The following is a 5,795-nucleotide window of genomic DNA, read 5'->3' as shown; positions in this document are numbered from 1 at the left end:
ATTAAAGGTCACTTTTCTTTAAGCATCATTTCCTCTAAATTGTTGTCATTGGTTAGGTAGTTGCCCCTATAGCACGCTCTGAAATATTTTAATACTTGTGTTAAATAGTTGATCACATTAATGTATCACACGTCCCATCTCCACAAATTGCTTTCTACTTGATTAATTGAACATACCAATTCCTAATCTATAACCTCAAAAACTCTCAAACTACAGATATGGGGCTTTATTGCAAGAGTTCGTCAGCATCTTTCTCAACCTTGTGCCTCCTTTATATTATTCATTTCTTGTGCTTCAACTCGCCAGCAGCCTCTGCCATTCACAGGAACAATGTGACAGATCGACTTGCATTGTTGGAACTCAAGGCCAAAATAAGTAACGACCCTTTTGGGGTCATGAGCTCATGGAATAGCACTCTTCGCTTCTGCCGCTGGTATGGGGTCACCTGTGGGCGAAGACACCAAAGAGTCACAAGGTTAGACCTACAATCCCTCAAACTTTCAGGTTCCATATCACCACATGTTGGTAATTTGAGCTTCTTAAGGAAGTTGATCCTCGCAAACAATAGCTTCAGCCACGAGATCCCTCCTCAGATTGGCCGTTTACGCAGACTGCGAACGTTGTCTCTTTTTGACAATTCAATTGATGGCCAAATTCCTCCCAGCATATCTAACTGTTCAAACCTTATTATCTTTGATTTGGCTAACAACAATCTTGTAGGGGAAATCCCTGAGGAGCTTGGTTCCTTGCTGATGCTAAAATACTTCAATATATATGGCAGTAATTTAATAGGGACTCTCCCACCATCTTTCAGAATCTGTCGTCCCTTCAGATGCTTTATGCATCTAAAAATCATTTCAAAGGAAATCTCCCAGAAAATTTAGGCCAAATGAAGAGTCTATGGCTTTTATCAATTTTTGAAAATGGATTTTCGGGTACCATCCCTTCCTCCATCTTCAATCTTTCTTTGATCAAGGTTTTAGACCTGTCATCTAACCAATTCCAAGGGAACCTTCCCTTGAGCATTGGAAACTCTCTTCCAAATCTCCAATTTTTTTCTATCGCTGATAATCGATTCACTGGCACCATTCCAACTTCAATTTCTAACGCCTCAAATCTAGAATTTCTTGATCTACCCGTAAATAATCTCACCGGAAAAGTGCCTTCTCTTGACAAGTTAAATGGACTTTCAGAATTAGGGATTGGTGGCAACAATTTAGGAAGTGGGAAAGCTGATGACTTGAGATTTCTATCCACTTTAACGAATGCCACAGCTTTAGGACACCTACAAATAGCCGAAAACAACTTTGGAGGGGAACTTCCTGAACACATTGCCAACTTTTCAAAACAGCTCCACTTCTTTGACATAGGAAACAATCAGATATCTGGAAACATCCCAGATGTAATACAGGTTCTTGTTAACTTGGAAGTTTTCAATGCAGTATCGAACAAACTCTCAGGTACAATTCCATCTGGCATTGGACAGCTTCAAAATCTAAAAAAACTTAACCTTGGAGGAAATAATTTGTCGGGATATATTCCATCATCTCTGGGAAACCTGACAAATTTACTTGAAATTGATTTAGATAACAATAATCTTCAAGGAACCATCCCTACCAGTCTGGGCAGGTGCAAAAAATTGCTCACACTTGATTTTTCTAGAAACAATCTTAGTGGTCCCATACCCCCACAAGTTATTGGACTTTCCTCTTTGTCAATAGTTTTTAATTTGTCCATAAATAATTTGTCTGGTTCCCTTCCAAAAGAAGTAGAAAATTTGAAGAATCTAGGAACCCTTGCCCTTAATGAGAACATGTTGTCAGGGGAGATTCCCAGTGGTCTTGGCAGTTGTACAAGTCTAGAATTGTTATTCATGAGTGCCAACTTGTTCCAAGGGTCCATTCCTTCCTCTTTTGGTTCATTAAGAGGCATTAGAGAGTTAAATCTTTCTCATAATAATTTGTCAGGCAAGATTCCAGAGTTTCTAAAGAGCTTCAAGTCAATACAGCTTTTGGATTTGTCTTATAATGATTTTGAGGGCATGGTACCGGTAGAAGGAATTTTCAAGAATTCTAGTGCTACCTTTATGGTAGGAAATAAAAATCTATGTGGCGGCAGGCCTGATTTTGGACTGCCTGTGTGCAAGTTTGAACAATCAATGAGAAGACCAACTGCAAAATTGAAGATCATAATTTCTATGGTTTTTGTGGTTATAGGCGTTGCACTTTTGCTTGTTTCTTTGCTTCTTTGGCGCCATTCAAGAAAGAGAAGAAGAGAATCTACATCACAATTTGATGGCAATTCACTATTGAAGTTGTCTTATAAAGTCTTCTTAAAGCCACCAATGGATTCTCTTCAGATAATTTAATTGGTATTGGTAGCTTTGGATCTGTATATAAAGGAATTCTTAATCAAGAAGAAATGGTAGTTGCAGTTAAGGTGCTTAACCTGATGCGAAGAGGAGCTTCAAAGAGTTTTATAACCGAATGTGAGGCCTTACGAAATGTCAGGCATCGAAATCTTGTGAAAGTACTCACAGCTTGTTCAGGAGTTGATTATCATGGCAATGATTTCAAAGCATTGGTTTATGATTTCATGGTTAATGGGAGCTTAGATGTCTGGTTGCATCCAACTCTTCGATTAGATGAGGTGCCAAGGACTTTAAATGTTATCCAAAGATTGAATATCGCTATTGATGTTGCTTCTGCACTTGAGTATCTTCATTGTCATTGTGGAACACCAATTGTTCATTGTGATCTAAAACCAAGTAATGTCCTTCTCAATGAAGATATGATCGGACATATAAGTGATTTTGGGTTAGTAAAGTTCCTTTCTATTGGGATGCTTAACTGTTCAACGAATCAATCTAGCTCACTTGGAATAAGAGGAACTATTGGTTATTGTCCTCCAGGTAATCGCCCTAAAACATATTTTTCACTATTTCCTTCACCATATATTTGCTTTTGTTTACTTAATATAATAATTGATGAAATGACAAGCATTGACTTCTCAGTTTTACTTTGATGTCTAAAATCTGTAGTTTTCTAATTTAATAAGCTAGAAGAATTCATTATTTTTTATGTGTTTCAAATCAAATCAATTAACTATGTCTTGATGTGTGTATTGTAGAATATGGTGTGGGAAGTGAGGTATCAGCACAAGGTGACGTATATAGTTTTGGCATACTTTTGTTGGAGATGTTCACAGGAAAGAGGCCAACTGATGACACGTTCAAAGAGAATTTGAACCTTCACAATTTTGTCAAAAGAGGTTTGCTAGAACAAGTGAAAGAGATTATAGATCCCAACCTTTTTCAGATGCAACTCAATGCAGACACAACACAAAATCATAACCACAATTTTATGATTAGGAGAAACAACATATTCATTGAATGCTTGATTTCAACATTAGAAATTGGAATCTCTTGTTCTATGGAATCACCACAAGAGCGCATGAATATGAGTGATGTTGTTGCTCAGCTCTCTTCCATTAGAAACAAACTTGTTGGAACTAGATTACCCAGGGAGAGAGAAACTGTAAGTGCACTTCAAGTGGCAGGTAAATAATTCTATTCTTTTGTTGAAATACAGAATGAAACTTGTCATATGCGTATAAAAAAATCTAATATGATACTCAAAAAGATTTTGATATTTCGTTTATAATATCTGTTACATATTTCATCGCAGGTACTAAAGATTGATCACTTCAAAGCTGAATGTTCCTTAGTCTATGTAATCTCCCCAATTAGTTGTATTTGGTACGAGGATATTTAAACTTTTGAATTATAATAAGCGATGCTGTATTTGGTAATGTCTCCAATTAGTCTATGGCGTGCCCTTGTTGTGTTCTAAGAGATGGGGTTTGTGCCCTAACTGCCACCCCTTGTGGTGATCGTGGTAGACTGGGAATGTTTGGATATTGGTTGTATTTGAGCTACGTACTATGATCAATAATATTATTTTGAGGTATTTTTCAAGATAATTGAATTGTAAATACTTAATAAATGTTTATTACAAATTTGGATTATCTTATATCTTTTAAAGTTTTAGTGTCGATTCGATTCAAAAATAAGTCATGAAAATAAAGTTCTTATTCTTTTTTTTTTTAATTAAGTCTTATTCATCTTAAAAAAAAATATTTCATGAACTTATCATGTCAGCAATAATACTCCATATTAACATTGAAAATTATTAAAATTAAAAATATTTGATAAAAGTGTTATAGTGCATAAATATTTATATATATTTTTTTTTATTATTAAGCCTTATCTAAAACAATCATAAATCATGCATATTTGAAATTATGGCATATTAATTTATTAATAATTAGGAGTATAATTTACGCTATATTACCGTTTATCCTTAGACTTGAATATTTTAAAATCTATTATTGTTGGAGGTCCATCTTGATCCAATTTAGCACAATAAAAATTTGAAAAAATAAAAATTTCCCATACACATGTTGTATTAAATTACCCTCATGATCCTACTAAAATAATTTTTTATTCTGTTAAAACTTTAAAAATTATTTTATTTAATAAATTTAGACTTGGTAACACTTCATCCTAAACATCTATTATTTAAATCTTTTAAAATAAATAATAAACTTAAAAGAAAATCAAAATTTATATACGAAAACTCTAAATGACATAACCATTTTTTTTTCTCACTAACTCTTCCTTTTATAATTTTCATTTATCCTCATTCTCATATTCACATAGTCACAATCTTTTTCCCTTTCTCATCTTCACTCTGCGCGCGCACACTCACATCTTCCTTTGCATACTCAGTTTTAGGTTGATACAATGTAGTTGTCAGCGTATGTGATATATGCTTTCTATTAGCTTTGTACTGCGTTTGCTTCACTAATAAAATGATATCTTATTTTACTTCAAATGCTTAATTTTTAATTAATTAAGAGCTTCATTTCAGATATTTCAAAAAAAAAAAAAATTCATTTCAGCTCCATCGACTGGTTCTATCACCTTACTATATCACTTACTATTATTCAGACAATATTGGATAGCATAAATTATGCAGTAAATAAAGGAACGGTATTTTAGGATCTTTAGCTATATCAGTGGATATATTTTTAGTAGTTTACTTTGTATAGGAAATCTTGTTTTGTACAAATATGGAAGTTTATCTTTAGTAGGAGTCTTTGAGTTGTACAGATATAGAAGTTTATCTTTAGTAGGAGTCTTTTCTTGTATAGGAGTCTTTGAGCTGTACATATGTTGGGATGTTAATGAGAAAGGGGCATCTTTTCGACCTCAATATTTCTGTTTTCTTCATGGTATCAGAGCCATGGCTCCCAAAGATGAAGAGACTACTGGTTCTGATAAGAAAACTTCCAGTCCTTATACTTTGAGCTCCAATGACAATCCGGGTAACATAATTACTCAGGTGCAGTTGAAGGGAGAAAATTATGAAGAGTGGGCACGGGCAGTGCGGACTACTTTGAGGGCCAAAAAGAAGTATGGTTTCATAGATGGAACTGTGAAACAACCGGCAGATGACTCACCGGAAATTGAAGATTGATGGACAGTCAATTCCATGCTTGTCTCATGGGTGTTCAACACCATTAAGCCGTGTTTACGTTCAACTATTTCTCATATGGAGAATGTAAGAGATCTATGGGAGGACATAAGGCAGCGCTTCTCCATTGGGAATGGACCGAGAGTGCAGCAATTGAGATCAGATTTGGCGAATTGTAAGCTGGATGGACAGACCATTGTCAATTACTATGGACGTCTTAAAACCATATGGGATGAATTGAATAATTATGACAAGATA

The 5,795-nt window shown here is 34.8% G+C and overlaps 1 pseudogene; it reads left to right on the top strand.

Annotated features, from left to right (window-relative positions):
• The first annotated feature begins 218 nt into the window (after positions 1–218).
• On the top strand, positions 219–5,540 carry LOC131172785 (probable LRR receptor-like serine/threonine-protein kinase At3g47570; annotated as a pseudogene).
• The last annotated feature ends 255 nt before the right edge of the window (positions 5,541–5,795 follow it).

The sequence above is a fragment of the Hevea brasiliensis genome, chromosome 14, assembly GCF_030052815.1.
Source record: "Hevea brasiliensis isolate MT/VB/25A 57/8 chromosome 14, ASM3005281v1, whole genome shotgun sequence".
Taxonomy (NCBI): domain Eukaryota; kingdom Viridiplantae; phylum Streptophyta; class Magnoliopsida; order Malpighiales; family Euphorbiaceae; genus Hevea; species Hevea brasiliensis.
Note: the sequence above shows the minus strand (reverse complement) of the source record. Positions and strands in the feature narration are given on the sequence as shown.